The sequence below is a fragment of the Coenobita brevimanus genome, chromosome 44, assembly GCF_032717465.1.
Source record: "Coenobita brevimanus isolate Jiangsu-jjx chromosome 44, ASM3271746v2, whole genome shotgun sequence".
Classification (NCBI taxonomy): domain Eukaryota; kingdom Metazoa; phylum Arthropoda; class Malacostraca; order Decapoda; family Coenobitidae; genus Coenobita; species Coenobita brevimanus.
The window spans coordinates 23,657,221-23,679,720 of NC_136997.1; the positions used below are offsets into that span (position 1 = coordinate 23,657,221).

General features: G+C 41.9%; 1 long non-coding RNA gene across 1 annotated transcript in view; it reads left to right on the forward strand.

Moving 5' to 3' along the window:
• The first annotated feature begins 8,676 nt into the window (after positions 1–8,676).
• Positions 8,677–22,500, forward strand: part of LOC145398132 (uncharacterized) — a 14,011-nt gene continuing 187 nt past the window's right edge. The window contains exons 1-2 of the long non-coding RNA XR_013897076.1: positions 8,677–8,738; positions 10,979–11,178. This is a non-coding gene — a long non-coding RNA (uncharacterized LOC145398132). The remainder of the gene's footprint in view (positions 8,739–10,978; positions 11,179–22,500) is intronic.

Sequence of the window (22,500 nt, forward strand, 5' to 3'; positions counted from 1 at the left end):
ACCTCTAAAAATAATCTCCAGCAATTTCTTACTAAATGTTATGGGAATGTTTGATGTTATAAATCTGGTCATACAGTTAAAATCTATTTATTTACCTATCTATCTATAGCCAGACCCCAAATCTCGTAAGGGGTGGCCGTTTGCCTTTTAGTTAGCTTATAGGAAACCATTATGCTTGTCACTCAAGGTAAAGCCACCTGAAGGGGGAAAAAGTAATAAAAAGTGACAGAAAAGATTGGAGAAAAAGGAAGGGCAGGAAGAAAGGCAGAAAAAGTATGATAAAGGTGAAGGAAGAAGTAGGCACCATTACATCAAGTGAGTGGATGATAGTCGCCTCTACATACCACCAGTTTTAAACAAGAGGCTTTAATACCACAACAAAAGACTGTGAATTCATTTTTTTTTTTTTTATTACACTTCAGTATCTATATTTGTTACACGACATACACCCCCGGTTCAGAAGTACACGAAATATACTCACAATTTTTATACGAAATACTGTCTTCCAACCTAATCCAATATACAATCAACAAAGAAGAAAATATATATAGCGATGGATAAGGTTTATAATATCCAAAATGATGTTGCGAAATGATTAACCCGTTATCATCCGTTACCATTTGAAAGTGCATTTGTTAACAGTACTTTCTTTCTCTTTCCTTACCAACAGAGCAGTGGAAGGAAAGCCAAATTAATAAAAGGAAATCATACACCAGATTATAATTATGCAAACGAAGCCTTATATATAGCAAATTTAAGATTCCAATTTTATCAACATAGTAAAGAAACATTTGGAATTTTCAGTGGTCATCTGTGTTGTATTTTTTTCGGGAGAAGTGTGGAATGGAAATTTTAGATCAACTGCACTACTTGTTCAAAACAATCTTGAATTTCGCTGGTAATTGTAGCTCCCAAACACCTTTTCCTAAGCGATTTAGTTTGCTTATTACACCTTACTGTCGTATTCAGTGTTATATAAACCCTTGTAACATCTCCCTACTCTGCACAAATAACGCACAAAAGTATGCTAACCAGTCACCCAAAAATAAATCGCTATGAAAAAGGTGTTCGGGAGCTTCCTTACCTGACGAGGATACAGGTTTTAGTGTCTATTTATCGTCTTTTTGAAATATGCTATTATACTGCACCGACTTCACATTATGTAACGGGTTTGGAAGATCCTTAACACCCTTTCCTTAGCGATATATTTTTGGATACTCGTATGTCTGGTTAAAATCATGTTGTATGTTTGGTTAATATCCTATGTATGTTATTTATGCAGAGTATGCTGATATTTGAATGATTTAAAGGACATAGCAGAGGATAGTAACTAATCAGCTAAATAAATCGCTTAGGAAAAGGTGTTTGGGAGCTTCCTTAACCGACGAGAATACGGTCCTATGTTCCTTTCATACATACAATAATTTCTAAGCTGGAGAAGTAAATAAACCTACCGATTCCTCCATAATGTAGGTAGACTGCGTGAGACCCTTTCTGTGTTGAGTATAGACGAGGTTATCAATAGAGACGATGATGCCGTGGGTGCCCTTCAACACCTTTCGCAAGAGGAAATCATAAGGGTCGGGGAGGTATCTAACAGGATCCAACTCCATCCTGTGGCCCAGAGTGGAATAGACTGGATTTTTGGAGGCTTTAAGGGCTGCCGGAACAAAAGAGCCGTAATCCAACATGCACGGTTTAACCAGGAAGAGGAATAAATAAAGTAAATCAATCAATAAATAAAGAGACATGTCTATACAAAATTAGATATCAACAAAGCCCAATTCTTTTTTAAAAAATATCGTAACATTATCTTCTGGCGTGTACTGGATTTTTTGTAAAGTTAGATTTTTAATATATAGAAAAAGACCAGGGAGAGAATGCTTCCCATATGTGGTAATATTTGGCCAAGTTATCCTATTTACTAAAATTTCACACACACACACACACACACACACACACACACACACACACACACACACACACACACACACACATGCACAATAACATAAAAAAGCACAATTACCCCCCCACACACACACACAGATGCAGGGAAAAACATTATCGTTCCGCCATGGTAATGGCGGGTGATAACAATAGATTAGTACTAGAATATGCTGCTAGTCACGAGTATGTGCTGTGTAATGGATGCTGAGCCGTAGGAATGTCTTTTTCTTCCACTGGGCTGTGAAAATAGCTGCAGAAGGACGAAAATCTGGGCATGCTAAGGTGAAGCGAGTTTAGCAACAGTCGTTGTGGTAGTAGTAGAAGTAGTAGTAGTAGTAGTTGTAGTAGTAGTAGTAGTAGTAGTAGTAACGTCTATAAAATCGCTTGGTGGTAGCAGGATTAAAATCAGTGATACGTTTTCGGACTGAAGGGCTTGAACCCATGATAAGTGTTAAGGTGTGACTGTTGCACCTCGCTGCTGAACGCACTCTATAACGTGGCATGCAGGCTAACCACATCCAATGCTTAAGTGAAGGTAACAGCTTCTCTACCTCCCTGCTGAACGCACTCTATAACGTGGCATGCAGGCTAACCCACCCCATCAAATACTCAGCAGGTGTTCCATATAAACCCTTCACAAAATTGGCTGTTTGCATACGAACGTCAGCCTTTGAGTTGATGCGGCTGTTGTTTTGGCTCCTGTGTCCCAAAACAAGATCACATTTGCACCAGACAATCAAGAAAATGTCAGCAGTAATCGTTCAGCTATTTAATTCATTGTTTTCCACTCTATCGGCTCAAGTGAGGGAGGCCTTCTTGCGGTGGCACCGATATAACTAGGCGGCTCACCTGTCTGGTTATACAAACATCCTCCTGATAAGAATGACAGACTGAGATACTGGTATTCGTGTTTATCATGAAATTTAAGTCTCTCAGGTGTGGAGAGGGACGCCTTCACGTGGTGGCACTGACACGACTGGGTGGTGGAGATACGGGATATACAAACGTCAATACAACCTTGAAATACTGCTACCACTACTACTACTACCGCTAGTACTACTACCAGTACTACTGCTATCAATAAGAATACCAACAAAAAACTAATATTAATAAATCACACAACACGAAATTAACCATACGTGTTCGTTCGTCAGTTTGCCCTTCTCCCCACTTCCACATCCTCCCTCTCCTCCTCACCCCCCTTACTCCTCTCCCTCTCCCCCTTCTCTCTCTCCCCCGTCCTCTTTCTCCCTCCACACGCCTGCGCCAAGCCCCCTGGTGCCGGCTATAAGGTGCTGGAGTTTGTGTTGTGGTGGTGGTGTGGCGGGGCAGGTGTGGTCACTCGCCATGGCGCCTTCATACACACAACACTGCCTTTGCTTCTCTCTCCTCGCTTCCCTCGCCGCCCCTGCTGAAGCCCTGCGCAGCTTCCCAGTGTCATCCGGTGAGAGAGAGAGAGAGAGAGAGAGAGAGAGAGAGAGAGAGAGAGAGAGAGAGAGAGAGAGAGAATGTAACGCCAACAATACAGGAGATTATTTTTCGAAACTAAACATGATCGTTTGGCCAAGGTTTTGTAACACCACTTCCTTAGCTATTTATTCTGTTACACCTCATTATCCTCTTGTATGTTGCAGGTGCAAAGTACATGGAAATTCAAATGGCTTAAGTAACATATAAATACCGTAAAGTGTCATCCATCCATTCATCATCCAATCCTACATTTCCCCATGAGGAGCGTAGGGGCCCGGGGCCAGGTAGTTGGTCCCGACATTTAAGATGAGAGTGATCAGCCTCACTCATCCTTGAGTGTTATTACATGAGCATTCAACCCCAAACACAACTTGGATATAAACCTTCACCGGCTCAATCAGCTTGGAGCGCCGTAATTACCCACTAAACCACCAGGCGCCAAAATCTGGTTATATGGTTACCACCCAGCATAGTAAATGCCATTTGAATTTCCATGTACTTTGCACCTGCAACATACGAGAGGATAATGAGGTGTAACAGAATAAATCGTTAAGGAAGTGGTGTTTATGAAAAATAAATCGTTACGGAACAGGTGCTACAAAACCTCTTATGTCACTCTACTGTAACGGTAATAGAAGAAGTAGTAGTAGTAATAGTAGTTATGGTGGTGGTAGTAGTAGTACTAGTAGTAGTAGTTATGGTGGTGGTAGTAGTAGTAGTTATGGTGGTAGTAGTAGTATTAGTAGTACTACTACTACTAGTAGTAGTAGAAGTAGTAATAGTAAACAGAGGCAGTAGTAGCAGTTGTAGCAGTAGATGCAGTACAAATAGTTGCAGCTGCAGCAGCGCAGCAGCAGCAGTAGTAGTAGTGGTAGTGTTGGTGGTGAGGGTGGTGGTAGTGGTGATGGTGGTGATGGTAGAGGTAGTAGTAGTAGTAGTAATAGTAGTAGTAGCAGTAATAGTAATAGTAGTAGTAGTAGTAGTAGTAGTAGTAATAATAGTAGTAGTAGTAGTAGTAGTAGCAGTTATATCGTCTGGTTCATCTGAAACGTGAACCCAGTGGAGTGCAGGCTGAAATCGCCTTCCTCCTGCATTCAACCATCCGCCTGTAGGGGAACATTGAAACAGTTGAGGGACATATGTATAACCTGGCAATTGAGCCGCCTGGTTATATCGGTGCCACCACGTGAAGGCGTCCCTCTCCAGCACCACGACATAGGAGTATAAAGAGTAAAAATGACCCAATATGTTAACGATCTCGGGGAGATTTTCATTTAGCAGCTTTTTTCCCGTAGCCCATGGGTAGAAAAAGGCAACACTGCGGCTTAACATCCCTTTTTAAGCACTTCTTTGTGACTAGCACCATATTCTAGTGTTAATCTCGTGTTACTGCTCTGTACTGAGAATGGAGAGAGGGCAGTTTTACGGTTATTCACTGTTCACTTCAGCTAGGTGTAAAATGGCCATCTCTCCATCTTGAATATTCAGCTGATACGAGAGACTGACCCTAGACTATGATGCTAGTCACAAAGAAGTTCAATGGGAGGGATGTAGAGCCGTAGTCTTGCCTTAGTCTGTCAGTGAGTTACGGGAAATAAGTGCAGAAAGGACGAAATATCCGCCAAGTTAAAATGAACGAAGTACAGGTTAAGATATTATAATTTCTCCTCCTCCTAACTTCAGTCTTCCCTCTTGAGCTTCAGATACTTCAGCCTCCTTCAGAAAGTCTTAGCTTCTTCCGGTGTGACAGTGGGATGTATTCTAAGTGGTGCAGGAGGCTTCTTAACACCTCTTCCTTAGCTATTTAGTTTGAATATTACACTTAACATTTTCATTCGTGATATTTTTTCTCATCGACACAGATGCTGGAAACGGACGCCTTCCTGATATGACATGGCTGTGAAGCTCCCCAGTTATACAAACTTCCCTTAACTCCCTCCCTATCCCCCCAAAGGAGGATGGTGGACTGCAGGAGGGCAACTTAAGCCTGCAATCCACTGGGCTTACAGTTCAGATGAACTTAGGGCAACAACACCAACATCAACAACAACAACAACTACAACAACAACAACAACTACTACTACTACTACTATTACTACTACTACTACTACTACTACTACTGTACTACTATTACTATTACTACCACCAAGAGGATACTGAGGTACTACGTGCAAAACAAATCGCTAATTAAAGTAGTCTTATTGAATCACCAAAGCCACTTAGAATACAGTCCAGGAGTGGGATTAAAGGTATTTCATGATGGATTCCCTGTCGTATCTCGGATTAGTTTTTGCAGGATGGTTAACGACATTAGAATCTTTCCCTGGCTGGCGTTCTTTCGTCAAAAACAATTCCTGGTTACTTGAGGGAAACTGTTATATCTGTTGTCCGTTATGTGTTGTCTGTTATGTTATCTGGTGTCTGTTTTCTGTTATGTTATCTGTTTTCTGTTGTCTATTTTGGGTGGAAGAACAGAGAAAGAAAAGTTTCCACGTCTCCAGTTCCTCCTGTCAAAACCCATCACAGTTACGACAGGGCCTGGATCGTAAATGTGTTTAAGTGTCCCACCCCAGTGTTGTATTTTCTCTTGCAATTGGTGCTGAAAAGAGACACCTTCATGTGGTGGCAGCGATATAACCGGGTGGCTCAACTACCTTGTTATTCAAACCTCCCACAACCATCCAATATATTACCAATATGCCGGGACTCTCAGGTAAGAGCCAGGCAGCATACCAGGTTCGCTTCCCGGCATACTGACAAAATTTTGGATGATTTTTCCTATGTAAAGTACAGGTTTCTCTCCTCACTCCCTCAAATACTTTCCTATCCATCGAAAGAAGGATTGTGGACTGCAGTAGAACGACAGTTTAAGCCTGCAGTCCACCAGCTCCACATTTCATAAGGGACGCCTTCATGTGGTGGGACTAATATAACCAAGCCGTTCAACTGCTATTGTTAAACAAACGTCCTTCAACTACTTCCCTCTGGTAAATTACCAATATGCTGGGAATCGGACCAGGGACTCTCAGATGAGAGCCAGGCAGCATACCACTACACCACGGCCAGGTAAAAGTTAACTCACGTTGTCACAATCTTGTAACCAACGTCCCTCCGCCCCCACTGTGGGCATCAAGAGGATGAGTTAACCCCCTGGCACTCGGGCAAGTAGATGCTTTTAATCTATCCCAAACACTTACGGCAAGTCAGAATGAAGGGAGAAACCTGTACTGTACACAGGAAAAATCATCTGGTAAATTACCAATATGATTTTTCCTGTGTACAGTACAGGTTTCTCCCTTCATTCTGACTTGCCGTAAGTGTTTGGGATAGATTAAAAGCATCTACTTGCCCGAGTGCCAGGGGGTTAACTCATCCTCTTGATGCCCACAGTGGGGGCGGAGGGACGTTGGTTACAAGATTGTGACAACGTCAGTTAACTTTTACCTGGTCGTGGTGTAGTGGTATGCTGCCTGGCTCTCATCTGAGAGTCCCTGGTTCGATTCCCAGCATATTGGTAATTTACCAGATGATTTTTCTTGTGTACAGTACAGGTTTCTCCCCCCTTAACTACTTCCCTGTTCATCGAAAAGAGGAGGTGGACTGAGGAAGACGAGCAAATTAAGCCTTCAGTCCACCGGGACCAAGTTTCTGATGAACCTCAGGTCACAAAAACAACCCCTTCCTCATAGTGGGATCAACGTATATATTCATATTTAAATATCCTCTTACCAGATGATTTTATTGAGTTAAGAATGTTCCCCCTACTAGAGAAGAAAATATACTGTTATACAAACTTGGTCTAGACTTTCGTCCACTGGTAGCTTATTTCACGTAGCTCAGTGTCAGAAAGCGGCAATACTTTGGCTGAACATTCATTTCATATCACATCATGACTAGGATCATATTTTAGTGTTAATTAATCGCTAAAGCTCAGCATTCAAGCTGGAGAGTTCTTAATTTGCGACCAAGTTAGAGTAAAAGGAGTATAGTTCTTTTAACTTGGCCTAGATTTTCGTCAATTGGTAGCTTAAGTGGTAGAATAAGACAGTACACTGGCTTTACATCTTTTTCATTGAACTTCTTCGTGACTAGCACTGTACTCTAGTGTTAATCTAATGTCACAAATCATCAATGAAGATGGGGAGATGACAGTTTTAGACAAACACTACCTACTATGGATCCTTAAAGTTCATGCAGCCACAACTTAGCATTCAAGCAACAGAAGTGACCCAGTTCCTTCAGATGAAAGCCAACCAACTATAATTCATTCTTTTTCTCCCCCAGAGAGCCACATCCTCCCAACCAACACTCTGTCATCGCTGGTTGGGGGTCCCTTGCGTGGGCAGAACCTCCTGGTGGTGAGCGAGGACCACAGTCATCGCCTACTAGATCTGAGTCAGGTGGTGTCAGCAGCTGGACTCTCCCTCACTCCCGTCTACCTCACCAGCCAACATTCACTCCTCCATACTCCACGTCCCCAACACCACATCAGGGGATCAAGACTTACCGCTGTCATCATCTTGTACAGTGATCCTACTTCATTTCTCCTCCTCCTGGCAGGCAACAAAGACTGGAATCCTTGCTACCTAATCCTCTTCTGTCTGGACCCATATCTCAACACGACCTCCATCTTGAGTCAACCTGTCGTCCAGCGCTCAGAATTCATCCTACTTCTGAAATCGGTCGATCAAGCAGGAAAAACACGCATATATTCCTACACCAGCCTACCCACACAGCGCAACAGACAAGGACGCTCTCTTACAAAAGCTCCATTGGAAGTTTGGAACCCTAGAAAACTTTACACGCTCAGGTCTCTTTTCCCGCCTCGCTTTCTGGACTTCGGGGGCAAGATCTTGCAGGTTTCAGCCCTGTGCTACGATGTTCCTTTCGTTCACTTCGACAAAACGGGCATCTGCGTCGGGGGGAATGTAGACGCCTTGAACATAATCGGAGACAAGTATGGGTTTGGAATAAAGGTGATTTCCTCCCCTATTATTGAGTTAGCTCGGAAAATAAACGGCACTTACGCAGGCGTCCTTGGCCAAGTGATGTACCACGGGAAGGACATGACCGTCAACGTTCTTCAACCGGATAGGGATCGACTTCACGACTTCGATCTCACCTATCCTCACTGGGACACGAGTTTCGCCTTCATTTTACGCGTCCCGAAGCCACTGCCGCGTTGGAGGAATGTTCTGTACCCTTTTTCAGTGCTTACGTGGGGACTCTTGGCAGCTACAACCATTGTGGTGGCTTCGTCTCTCGCCTTACTTCTGTATCAACAACGTGTTATCAACGATCCTGTCAACGTTGCTCTCAAGGTGATTATATTTATGTTGATTGATAGATGAATAGACAGATATAGACAGGCATATAGAAAGACCCTGACTATAACAGACTAATGATGAAAATATAATAAAGCACATACCCTGTTCCATCCGATGGTCCCCCCTGAAGTGGGATTTCAAGTATATGTTAGAATAAAAATTAGTAAAATAGTATATTCTAATACTAAAATGAAAACCATACTCCTTTTAAACTAACGTAGCTGATAATTTCACACCCTTGACATAGCACTATTCATGACTAGTACAATATTACTAGTCTGTTTTGACAACTCAGCAGTTATGATGGTAAGATTGTAATTTCAGGCCAGGCTGAGGTGAAAAGGGTAGGAAACTCATGCATTGTGACCTTCACCTGTATAGATGGATGCAGAGTGCTCACACTTCCATCCTCATTGTATGCGAATTAAGTGTTATTCATCGTCACTGTTGGTAAAGATGATTTCTGATGGGTCTGGTGTCACATCTGATACAGAGGGTCCTGAGGTGTTGGGGTCCTGAAGGCTGTACTGCTGGATCCTGTGGCTATGTGGAGGCTGGCTGAGGATGTTGGTGCCACGGGCACATTGGAGGTCTCTGACTGTGCAGAGCCTCTTGGCAGCAGAGCGCACAGACTTGAAAAACTGGTATATCTTATCTAGGATTTTCCTTGGCTGCTGCAGCTGTATTAACTCCAACCTGGTTAGCTGCATGACCCCATAATGTTGAGCTAAAGCCCTCCAACTTTGTCTTCACTGCCAGGATTGTGTTTACAGCATCAATGGCTGCATCCAGAGACGTTCAGATGACTACTCCTTCTTCTCTTCGTCTTACTTCTTTGCAAGTGTCCAGTCGTGTAGTTCATCCACATTCTCCTCTCCTGTCTGATGATGATAATTAGGCATACCAGCCTCCTCATCCAACTACTCTTGCAGCCTCTCCTCAGCAAGATCACTCTGCTCTGCAGCTACCAACATTTCCTTAGTGACTCAAACCCCTAAAAATCATGCAGAGTTGTTGGAGTCTTGCACCACTGAGGAGTTTGCACCACCTATTCTTGGTTCTGGCAAGAGAAACTTTCTTCCACGTCTCTGCCAGGTTGATGATGGCGTCTTTGATGTTGTATATCTTGAAACTGTACCGGGTTTTCTTGCCTCTGGTGTCTTCATAGTCTTCCTGGTTCATCTCATCCACAGTCACAATGATGCACTGGTGCAAGTAGAGCTTTCCAAAGTGCCTCTGCACTTTTTGTAACTCCATGGTCCATGGTCTGGGTAAGGTCAGTGATGTTCCTGGCAGGATCAATGTTTGATTCGTCCATGCATGCTGCAGAGTTAGGCAGAGGAAGGATGGGCTGGTGCGTTGTCTAGCAGCAGCACTGCCTTCATGTTGTCACGACTGATGCTACAAGTTTTTGGTGCTGCTGCAAGGCAGGGTCGCAGCTGTGGTGGAACCATCCATGAATGATATTTTGGTTAAACCGGGCTAACTTGTTACCATGGCACTTCACAGGAAGCTTGGCCATGATGTCCATCAGTGACCTGGTTCGCTTGCTCTTACCTAGTATGACTGGCTATATGCAATGAGAGCAATCAGTGCTGGCACCGGCCAAAATGGAGAGACGCTCCTTCGCTGATTTATGCCATGGAGTCCTGCCAATAATAATATTATCATTACTTTTATGAGAGTGAATTTAAGATGATACTCACTCTCATCTTGAATGTCGGGACCAACTTGCCTACGCCTGGGTTCCTGCACTCCTCTATGGGGTGACTTAGGATTGGATGATGGATGGATGAATTATTATTATTATTATTATTATTATTATTATTTTAATATTATTATCTTATTATTATTTTTATTATTGTTGTTGTTGTTGTTGTTACCGTTAATTTTATTTTTGTCATAATTATTACTATCGTCATTATCTCATTACTATTATTATTATTATTATTATTATTATTATTATTACTATTATTATTATTATTATTATTATTATTATATTATTGCTGTTGTTACTATTATTATTATTATTATTATTATTGCCCGCCTAGTGGGGCGATAATGTAACCGTCTGTGTGTGTGTGTGTGTGTGTGTGTGTGTGTGTGTGTGTGTGTGTGTGTGTGTGTGTGTGTTACGCGAATATCTCGAGTTCAAGAGGGCAGATTATAATCAAACATTCATCATCATCATCATCATCATCATCATCACTATTTTCTTCTCCCTCTTCTTGCAGGTAGGGTCTGGGTTGATAGGACAGTCCATGCCGGATAAGGAGATAACAGTGTGGTGGGCGAGGGTGTGGTTGGTGGTGTGGTGGATTGCGGTAGACATCTTAGCGGCCGGATATACAAGCAACCTCGTAGTCATTCTGACAGTGCCCGTCTACCCTGCCAAACTTGAGACCGTGAAAGATCTGGCGGAATCCCATCTTACGTGAGTTGATTTGTAACCTTCTCTTGTGTGTGTGTGTGTGTGTGTGTGTGTGTGTGTGTGTGTTACGTAAGACATTTTACAAGCTCTATACACTCGCATATGTCTAAGTTTCATACAATGCTAATCACGAAGAAGTGCTATGGAAAGGATACATTGCCAAAGTTCTGTCAAACTCCACCACTGAGCTACGTAAAATAAAGTGGAAAAGAACGAAAATATTTGGCAAAATTGAACACGCACACTTTACTAAATATCGGTCAGAGGATTTTATGGGGGGTAGTCCGGAAATAGCGCTGCACAAGTAACTCATCTGATTATTGTGTTGCGGGGATGGCTCAGTCTGCTGGCGTGGGCGTGACAGTGGGGGTTGGAAATAAATAATGGAGGATGGATATAGCGATGACTGAGCCGCCCCCACAGCACACGAGAAATGGCCCGGCGAGGTGTAAGAGGAGCGCTACATATGGACTACCCTGTATTTTGCGTATTATATCTTAACACTGACTTATATGATTATTTATAAAGCTTCAATGTCGACATAGTTTACAGCAATAACATACAAGATGATATTAATGGGTAAAAGGCAGAATAAATCACTAGAGAAAAGGTGTTACCAGGTCCCTCAGGTATGGCATGAAAGTGAAAAAAATAGTATGATAATGGTAGTGGTGATGGTGGTGGTGATGGTGATGGTGATGATGGTGGTGGTGTGATGATGAGGATAGTGATGGTGGTGATGGTGGTGATGGTGGTGATGGTGGTGATGGTGGTGGTGGTGATGGTGGTGGTGATGATGGTGGTGGTGATGATGGTGATGACGGTCGTGGTGATTGTGAGAATGATGGTGGTGATGGTGATGGTGATGGTGATAAAGATTGAGTGAGTGAGCAAGCAGTGCAATAGAGAATATTGGTCTTATGAAATAAGAGAGAAAGACAAGTTCCAGAGGTGACCCGTTACATACAAGAAGGACTGGAAGTAATGGTAACTTTTTGCATTAGAGAATTGGAGAGAAAAAGGATAAGAGTTTGCTACTAGGAGGGAGCTACGTGTCCGGCCAAATGAAGGTGGAGGGGGGATGCCAACAGATAGTTATGAAAATCATTGACTATTAAAGTAGTAATAGAAAGGTAAAACTACGCAACAATACAGTGGAGAGACAGAGGTTGAAGGAAGACAGTAAAAGTAAGAGAGTTAATAAGACGAAATTCCTTTGACTCCATTTTGTTGAGAAGAGCTATACGTGGACAGCCTCCCCATTCATGAGAGTTGTACTTGACAAAGAGAAGAATAAAACCCCTGTATAAAATTAACAACTGTAAAAGGGTAAAGGAGGCATGGAGCCGGCTTAGCATAATTAATCTCTTAGTATATTTTTCAAGAGAGGTAATATAATCTTTTGAAGCTAAATCCTGAGAAGGAAGCCCCAGATATGTTCAAAGATGATGAAAGACTGAGATGAATATTGTTAAAAAGTAAGACATACTCCTGCGGATGATTCTGACGGGTTGGAAGTGGTAAGAACTGGGTTTTTCATGCATTAAAAACGAGATTACTTATACCCCAGTCAGAGATATAAGCCAAGTCAGACATTAGGTGTGCCATAGCCTCGTCCAATGTTTATAGAAGTAACTGCTAAGATGGACGCTGCGGGATGCAGGTGGAAAGGTGAAGGGTGGAGTCATCTGTGTATGAGTGGATAGGCTTATATGTACAGCATAGAAAGTCATTGATGAATATGAGGAGAGTTGGTGATAAGACAGAGTCCTGAGGAGCACCACTATTGAAAGCTCCAAGAAACGATCGGTGGTCGTCTACAACAGGAGCTGTAGAACGACCAGAGAGGAAGCTAGAGATGAAGGAACACACAGAAGGATGGCAATCGTACGAGGGCGGTTCGGAAATAAAAAATGTATGCCACTCTCGATCGAAATCTTTTGAGATGTCAAGTGCAATGGCAAATCTTTCCCCAACGTCCCGATCGGAGGATGATCAGGATTATTGGTCTTGTAATTGATTGTATAGTAGTCGTAGTCGAGCTGTAGATAAGAGTGAGTAGACAAATATGTGAGGAAACAACTTCAGTTCTCATGTAGTTGATGACAGAAGAAGTTAAAGATGGATACTGGGTCCTGATTGTAGTTTTATTGTCTTCAAAGGGAAGGCCCAAGTTGAACACTGTGTGTATTACAAAAGAGCGTTTATATGCTAGCTAACTTCGTGCTAGACCCCTCTTCTCGCTCTCTCTCTCTACACAACCTCTTGTCGCTGCCGTTCGCTTCTTCTACCTGTCTAATTCCTTCTTTCTTGTATACGAGAGCTTGTGTCACGTGTACTGTACATGTGGGGATTGTTCTAGAAGCCTGTGTGTGTGTGTGTGTGTGTGTGTGTGTGTGTGTGTGTGTGTGTGTGTGTGTGTGTGGTCACGGTACCCTGTTTGTGGGCCAGTTGTTCTATGTGAGACATTCCAGAGAGGTGCCACGTCATTTCTTTTCCCACAGCTAGCTTGACTTTCATTACATTCACACATTAAACTACCTGTCTATTGTGCATTGTATTATGATAATGTAGACTCCTAACATTGCTCGGTCACGCCAGCTGGTGAACCTATGACAGCATGTATCAGTGACGCCCTCTAATCTATTAATACATAATATTGATTATAATATTGGTGGTAGGTGGTGGTGACCATCATCCACTCACTTTTTTTTTTTTTTTTTTTTTTTTTATGTGTCCGACTCTGGGCAAAGGCTTCAGGGCCTATATCTTGGGGGCAGTAGCCTATCCCAAGGCCCAGTAGTCCTCCTACACCTCCACATGTCACCACTTCGGCGCTAACACCCACCGTCCATATCGAATACATGCTAGGGCTGTCTCATACAGGACTGGTGTATTGGTATTAGCGGGGGTATTTTTACGACATGTCGGCGGGTCATCTGGTAGATCAGGAAAGTCTGCTTTTTAATGAAATTCAAATCCTTAAACTGTCCCCTGCTCCAGCCAGGATTCGAACCTGGGTCCATCAGGACTGCAAGCCGCCTCTCTACCGATTCAGCCACCGCCTCCACTTGATGTAGTGTTGCCTACTGCTTCCTTAGCCTTTATCATTCTATTTCTGTGCCTGCCCTCCTCTCTTCCTATTTCTCCCATTTGTCCTGTCACTTCTTATTGCTTTGCTTTCCTTTACAGGTAGCTTTACATTTGAATTGCAAGCCAAATGGTTTCCTGTAAACCAAGAAACCATTTATAACGCTGGGTGATAACCATATAACCAAACCATACGTGCTCCCTGCGTGTCAACAAGTGGGTTTGTGGAGGGTTAGTGCCCCTCCCCATAAAACAAATAACTCAAAGTCAAGTGGCCACCTCTTACGGGATTATGGCGTCTGGCAATAGATAGATAGATAGATAGATTATAATATTGTATAGACATAATATTCACGATAATACTGTAGTGACCTAATAATATTCTATAAATATAATACATTATAAAAATGTTGTATACATAATGGAGCAAATACACTATAGTAAAACTGATTATAGAATATTGTATAACATACTGTAAAATGTGTATGTATAACAGACACACACATATATGCAAAAGCAGTACAATCCCAAGATTATGGTAAGAGTTATTAATATATTTGTAATTCATTTATATGAGAAATAATAATATTGTTAAAACAATTGGATACGTGTATATCATGTAATATTAATTCATGTGTCGTCCCATTATTTTCTGCATTGGAGGGTGAAGTGCTTGAAAGGGTACAGCAGGGAAGAAAGGTTGCTGGTTCTTTGAAAGCAGTGATAAGAAACAGGGAAGTGAGCATGAAAGTGATAAAGTTACTACATGACAGTATTGTGATACCAACTCTAACGTATGGAAGTGAAGCTTGGACGTTGTTGGAAGGACACAAGTCAAGAGTGAGAGCAGTGGAAATGAGTTATTTAAGAGGAGCCTGTGGAGTCACTTGGAGAGACAGGCTGACGAATGAGAATATAAAGGAGCGTTGTGGTGTTGATGTGGATGTGATAGGAAGCGTTATGAGGAACACACTGAGGTGGTTTGGCCATGTGGAGAGGATGGAGGGTGAAAGACTGACGAAGAGAGTGTATGTGAGTGAGGTGGAGGGGGAAGAGGGAGGGGAGGCCGAGGATGAGATGGAGGGATGGGGTGGAGAGGTATATGAGAGAGGGGGCTGTGAGTTGGGAGCAGGGCAGTGAAATGACGGGGGACAGGGCGACTTGGAGGCGATTTGTTTGTGGCCACCCCAAACGGGATTGAGGCTTCTCGATATATATATATATATATATATATATATATATATATATATATATATATATATATATATATATATATATATATGTGTGTGTGTGTGTGTGTGTGTGTGTGTGTGTGTGTGTGTGTGTACAGTATTTACATATTATATATACTTTATTCAGGGGGTCTCACTTGAATGTTCACTCTTCCTCCAGTAAATACTGACTCTAAGTTTGCAATTCTTGCTTGCATTCTGTTCATTGCCAACAGGACTATTGCAAATACAATTGAGAAGATTGTAAAGACAGTTGGTGCTGGGCTATCCACACAATGTGGTTTGAACATACTCATACTTAATTCTTCCCAGGGCTTCATTGTTTGATTAATTAGTTGCATAGTTTGAAACTTAGGTGAAGTCAACTTAATTCCTGTGCTCATGTTTAAATCCATCTTAGGTAGTGGGTGGAAATATTTGTGTGTATGATTGAGGATGGCACAGTGATTACTGGTAGATAAAGTGGACATGGACTGTATAAAAACAGCACATTAGTCTGGTGCTATGTATAATCCTGATGTTGAAGTATGAGATGGTGGTATATCTGGACAAATTATGTAAACTCATGTGTTATGAGTGAAGTAAAAAAAAACTGTGAATGCCCAATGCGTTGATGGTGTAAAGGTTTAACTGAAGCAAATGTGAAATTGCAATGGTGATGAATGTCATAATTTCTTATGATAGCCATTTCACAAGGGACTGTTCCAGTAGGCTGAAACGTGAAAATATACGCAGGACAAAGCTGACCAGCATGTAAGGATGTACGGCACTTTCGCTCAATCGTTGATTCACTGGCGAAAGTGACAGTGTCCTGTCTCTTGGAGACCATGATGAGTTCGGTGGCTGTATTGATGTTGATGATGAACAAAGTGTCATTATTCTTAGATGGGAAGGGGTATATTTGGTAGACTGTGAACAGATCGTCAGTTATGAATGGGACATGAACTATTATTGATGTTGGTGTTAGAGTTGTTTCTAAATATGGATAATCTGGCATGAAATCTCTACCCTGGAACGAAGGCTTCAAACCATGTTTATGTATGCCTTGACTAATTATCTGACGTATATCGTGAACTGGAAGTAGGTCAATAGTGATCTTGCCATTACCAGCTAACTGTGTATCATCTGGCACTAACAGTGGTGGTGTTGAAAATATTCCCGTCATAGCAATCAGCTAAAAGAAACTCATTTTGCTAAGTTATGGTGTTATGGAGCACTTATTTTATGCATGTGTTAACTGTACAGATGAATCAATGAGTAGTAATGAATGAAAGGTATTAAGTATATATATATATATATATATATATATATATATATATATATATATATATATATATATATATATATATATATATATATATAATTAAGTAAAGGAGGTGATTGTACCTAATTTAAAGCACTAGGAAAAATAAGTAAAAAGTATAATCACCCACTTAAAAGGCAGATGATGTCACTCTCAGAGACTCAGAGATGTGTTGATAGACGATATCACTCTCGGAAACTCAGGGCAGTGTTGATAGATGATCTCACACTCGGAAACTCCAGGGCTTGGTGATAGATCAGGGTTGATTGAAGTGCGGAATAGCCTCAGTCATACTCGAATCTCACCATACAACGTCGACTTCCCACTCAATAACTGTTGAGAATAAATGAGTATGAGCAGGAATGCGTGTGTAAAGATGAGTAACAAGTGGTAGGTGAGTTGCCTCGGTCAGAGGTGCGTGGTGGTTTTGTTTGGGTTGTCTGACCTCTTCACCTCTATGTCAGCATGATGATGAAGGAGATGGAGAGGGGGGGGGGGTTGGAGAGAATGTTGAGGTCTGGTGGTTGTAGTTGTGATTGTGATTTACTTGTTGAATAAGGCTGCCGCTACTTGTAGATGCATGATGATTAAAGAGATGTCTCAAATACTTGTTACATACAGTTAATCATAGAACTTGTTTTTCCTCACATGTAACTCGTTCCTCTTATTGTATAGTCGTTTGTGGTTACTTGATCATAGAGCTGTTGGCTCGTAGGCGTTGGTTCGTACTTTCGCGCCACCAAAATAATATACTGGTCTTGTACTTGATTATATAGTAGTCGAAGTCGATCTGTAGGTAATAGTGAGTAGATATAAGAGGAAACAACTTCAGTTCACTTGTAGTCGATGACTGTAGAAGTTAAAGATGGATACTGGGACTTGACTGAAGTTTTATTGTCTTCAAAGGGAAAGCTCAAGTTGAACACGGTGTGTATTACACAAGAACGTTTATATGCTAGCTAACTTCTCGCTAGACCCCTCTTCTCGCTCTCTCTCTTGACAACCTCTTGCCCCTGCCGCTCGCTTCCTTCTGCTTGTCCAAATCCTCCTTTCTTGTATAGGAGAGCTTATGTCGCGTGTACTGTACATGTAGGGATTGTTCTAGAAGCCTGTGTGTGTGTGTGTGTGTGTGTGTGTGTGTGTGTGTGTGTGTGTGTGTGTGTGTGTGTGTGTGTGTGTGTGTGTGTGTGTGTGTGTGTGTGCGTGCGTGCGTGTGTGGTCACGAGGCCCTGTTTGTGGGCCCGTTGTTTTATATGAAACATTCCAGAGAAGTGCCACGTCATTTCCTTTCCCACAGCTAGCTTGACTTTCATTACATTCACACTTAAAACTACCTATATAGTCTGCATTGTATTATGATAAGGTAAATTCCTAACAGGAGTTTGAATGGAAGGTGTGAAGATCGCCAGTTTAACCTCCCTGGCGGAACCCATACTGATGATCAGAAAGAAGGTTGTGATAGGCAAGGTGCTTGAAGTTTTTTGTTAAAAATAGATTCAATACAGGATGTTAAAGCATTTGGGGGATACTTAGAGGACTGGGAATGGTCACCCATTTTAAGGACAATCTGAATGAGAGGAAACTTCCAGCAAGAAGGAAAGGTGTGAGTTGCAGACAAAGGGGAAAGAGCTTAACTAGGAAGGTTGTAATTAGAGATGCAAAGTTCTTGAGGACAACAGGAAGGACCCCTTCAGGCTTATGCACTTTGATAATGCTGTGACTAGTGAGGACAGAAAGTATGTCAACTGAAGAAATTTCAATACCAGTCATGAGGAAATCAGAGGTGGAAGAGATGGAGGAGCAGCACCAGAATCATCTAGGGTGGAATTGGATGAGAGTGTTTGAGCACAGAATTCTGCTCTTCAGCAGAAGAAACAGCAACAAAGTCACAAGAAAGGAAAAGAAATGAAGAAAGACAAATTACAGTTGTTAGAAAGTAATTTGCTAAAATGGCTGAAGGAGTGAGAAGAATCTGAGTCAGAGAGTTCAGAGCAATTTGTAAGAGTGAAATTATTCTTAGCGGAGTGGAGAGCAGACTTTGCACAATTCCAGACAGAGATATAATAGAGGTGAGACTCAAGGTGCGTTAGCTCCAGTACTTTTTGTAGCTCTTCTCCTTGTTGTGGACAGCATTAGAACAAGCATGATTAAACCTCTTTCTCTTTTTTAAGTCAAAAGATAAAAGAAAGGAGTGTCTGCTTCCATGCCCGAGACAACAACTTTCATAATCTGCAAGGCAAACTCAGATGGCTCTTGCCCATGGAAGCAATAATCATTCTAGGGAAAACCATACTGTAGAAGTACCAACTGAGGGGCTGCCAATCAGCAGCTCCCAAGTGCCAAAGCTGCCTTTTCTTGAGACGATCCACAGGCCTTACTGGAACGATAGGACAGATTAACCCGCCGTGTCCCAGAGACGTGAATTCACGTCCTCACATGATGTGCACTCATATCCTGGAGACGTAAATTAACGCGGCAACATTGCAAGGTCCCTAATTTGCACAATTTTCAATTTTCGTGAGTGATTTTTGGCACGAATACACGGGACACCTTCCTCTACAAGGTGCCAGGCAGGGACAATGCCTTATCCAGCATGACCTCCTCCCCCCCTGCATGACCTTTTCTCAGCAATTCACCTGTTATCAGTGACCTGGACAGTAAAGCCATGTCATGCTACGGTACGAAATTCAGGGCCAGAGTGATTCCCCAATCGATGAGAATGTGGAGGATAAACATTAGAGGAAGAAACAGTAAGAAATGATGATCAGGTAATGTGGCAAAAAAAAGTCAGGAATGGTGATCATTTAGTGAGTGAAACAATGCTTATAATGCCTATATTACTGTTTGAAAACCAATATACTCTCGTACTACATATAAATTTGTACCAAATAAATAAATAGATACCATTTATGAGTGGTGTAGAATAGTTATCCTCCCATTGAACTCGTTTTCTTTGCAGCCAGCCTGATAGAAAACCCTGTAAGGTAAGGAGGTACTCCTACCTGGATCGAGTATTTTAAACCTCAGGTGAGCGATTTCTCTATGAATTTTTGATGTTTCTCACCAAAAGCGGATTTTTGAGCCAAAAAAAAAAAAATCCAAAAAAGTCGGGGCTGGGGCTTACCACTGCCCAGAAAACGTTGGGATGGGGCAGGTTAAGGTAATAAGGTTGTGGCCGGAGTAGCCCAACAGAGAGGAAAGACTGACAGAGTATGTAGAAGGATTAGTTGTATGGAAAGGTGGTCAGGGATACAGGTAGGGTGCTGTGCAAGTACAAGCTGCTCTGTCATTAGGGATCGAAAACAAATAGGTCGTTCACCATTGTGATCAGCTGATTTGTACAAGAGCCAAAGGTGGTGGTGAACATTGAAATTAACAAGAATGAAGATTCCAGAGAAAGAAGAAATTGACAGAATATGTTTCCAGCTGAAAGTAAGATAGTCAAAGAATTTCTTATAGTCAGTAGAATTAATGGATATACACACAACGTATTGGTCTGAGAATGACAGACTAGCCAAAACCAGAGCACAGAGAATCCAGTGGAATGAAGTTCAGGAAAACGAGAGAATTAGAGTTGCCCCACATCACTGTCTGTTTATGTCATTTTAACCCGCCCCATCCCAACGTTTTCTGGGCAGTGGTACGCCCAAGCCCCGACCTTTTTGGACCTTTTTTTTTGGCTAAAAAATCCGCTTTTGGTGAGAAACATCAAAAATTCATAGAGAAATCACTCACCTGAGGTTTAAAATACTCGATTCAGGTAGGAGTACCTCCTTACCTTACAGGGTTTTCTATCAGGCTGGCTGCAAAGAAAACGAGTTCAGTGGGAGGATAACTATTCTACACCACTCATAAACGGTATTTATTTATTTATTTGGTAAAAATTTATATGTAGTACGAGAGTATATTGGTTTTCAAACAGGAATATAGGCATTATAAGCATTGTTTCACTCATTAAATCATCACCATTCCTGACCTTTTTTTGCCACATTACCTGATCATCATTTCTTACTGTTTCTTCCTCTAATGTTTATCCTCCACATTCTCATCGACTGGGGAATCACTCTGGCCCTGAATTTCGTACCGTAACATGACATGTCTTTACTGTCCAGGTCACTGATAACAGGTGAATTGCTGAGACAATGGTGTGCAGGGTGGGGGAGGAGGTCATGCTGGGTAAGGCATTGTCCCTGCCTGGTATCTTGTAGAGGAAGGTGTCACGTGTATACGTACCAAAAATCACTCACGAAAATTGAAAATTGTGCAAATTATGGACCTTGCAATTGATTCACCTTTATGTACATCGACGGGATTGGCAGACAAAACGTGTGGACGTGAAAGAACGTCGATGGGACGCCGCGGGTTATACACAAATTTCATTCTAATTCACCATTTTCTCTGTAGTTGCACCTTTGCCTTGATATTTTTGTTTTGCCGTTTGCTTTCCATTAATCCGCGGCATCCCGTCGACGTTCTTTCACGTCCAGACATTTTGTCACTGCCAATCCCGTCGACATACATAAAGGTGAATCAATTGCAAGGTCCCTAATTTGCACAATTTTCAATTTTCATGAGCGATTTTTGGTACGTATACACGTGACACCTTCCTCTACAAGATGCCAGGCACGGACAATGCCTTACCCAGCATGACCTCCTCCCCCACCCTGCACACCATTGTCTCAGCAATTCACCTGTTTTCAGTGACCTGGCCAGTAAAGCCATGTCATGCCACGGTACGAAATTCAGGCCCAGAGTGATTCCCTAATCAGTGACAATGTGGAGGACAAACTTTGCATAGCATTAGAGGAAGAAACAGTCAGAAATGATGATCAGGTAATGTGGCAAAAAAAGGTCAGGTATGGTGATGAGTTAGTGAGTGAAACAATGCTTATAATGCCTATATTACTGTTTGAAAACCAATATACTTTCATACTACATGTAAAATCGTACCAAGTAAATAAATAATTACCGTTTATGAGTGGTGTGAAATAGTTATCCTCCCATAGAACTCGTTTTCTTTGGTGCCAGCCTGTTAGAAAACCCAGTAAGGTAAGGAAGTACTCCTACCTGTATCGAGTATTTTAAACCTCAGGTGAGCAATTTCTCTATGAATTTTCGATGTTTCTCACCAAAAGCGGAGGTTTGAGCAAAAAAAAAAAAAAATCCAAAAATGGTCAGGATTGGTGGGAGTCAGTGATGGAAAAGTGGTCGGGATGGGGCGGGTTTTATGCTCCAATTTTATTTTGTCTCAAGAGCTACTCGACTCCATCATGTTCCATACCTTACTGTGGACACCTGTTACCTATATACTTATGTCACCTTAACCTGGCCTAGATTTTTATCCTTTTCCAGCATGTTTCACGTAACTCAGTGGCAGAAAAAGACAATGTCAAGGCTCTACATTGCACTTTTCGTGACTAGTATCAGTTTCTAAGGTTAATTTACGGCTACAACTCAGCATTCAGGATGAGATGACAATTTTAGTCCAAGTTAGAATAAAAAGAGTCGGTTCCTTTTCTTTTGTTCGTATTACGGAGTGAGGAATAAAGTCTAGAGTGATAATGGTTATGATGATGGCAATGACAATGATGATTCATGTTGATTCTCTCTCTCTCTCTCTCTCTCTCTCTCTCTCTCTCTCTCTCTCTCTCTCTCTCTCTCTCGCTCTCACTCACTCTCCCTCTCTCTCTCTCTCTCTCT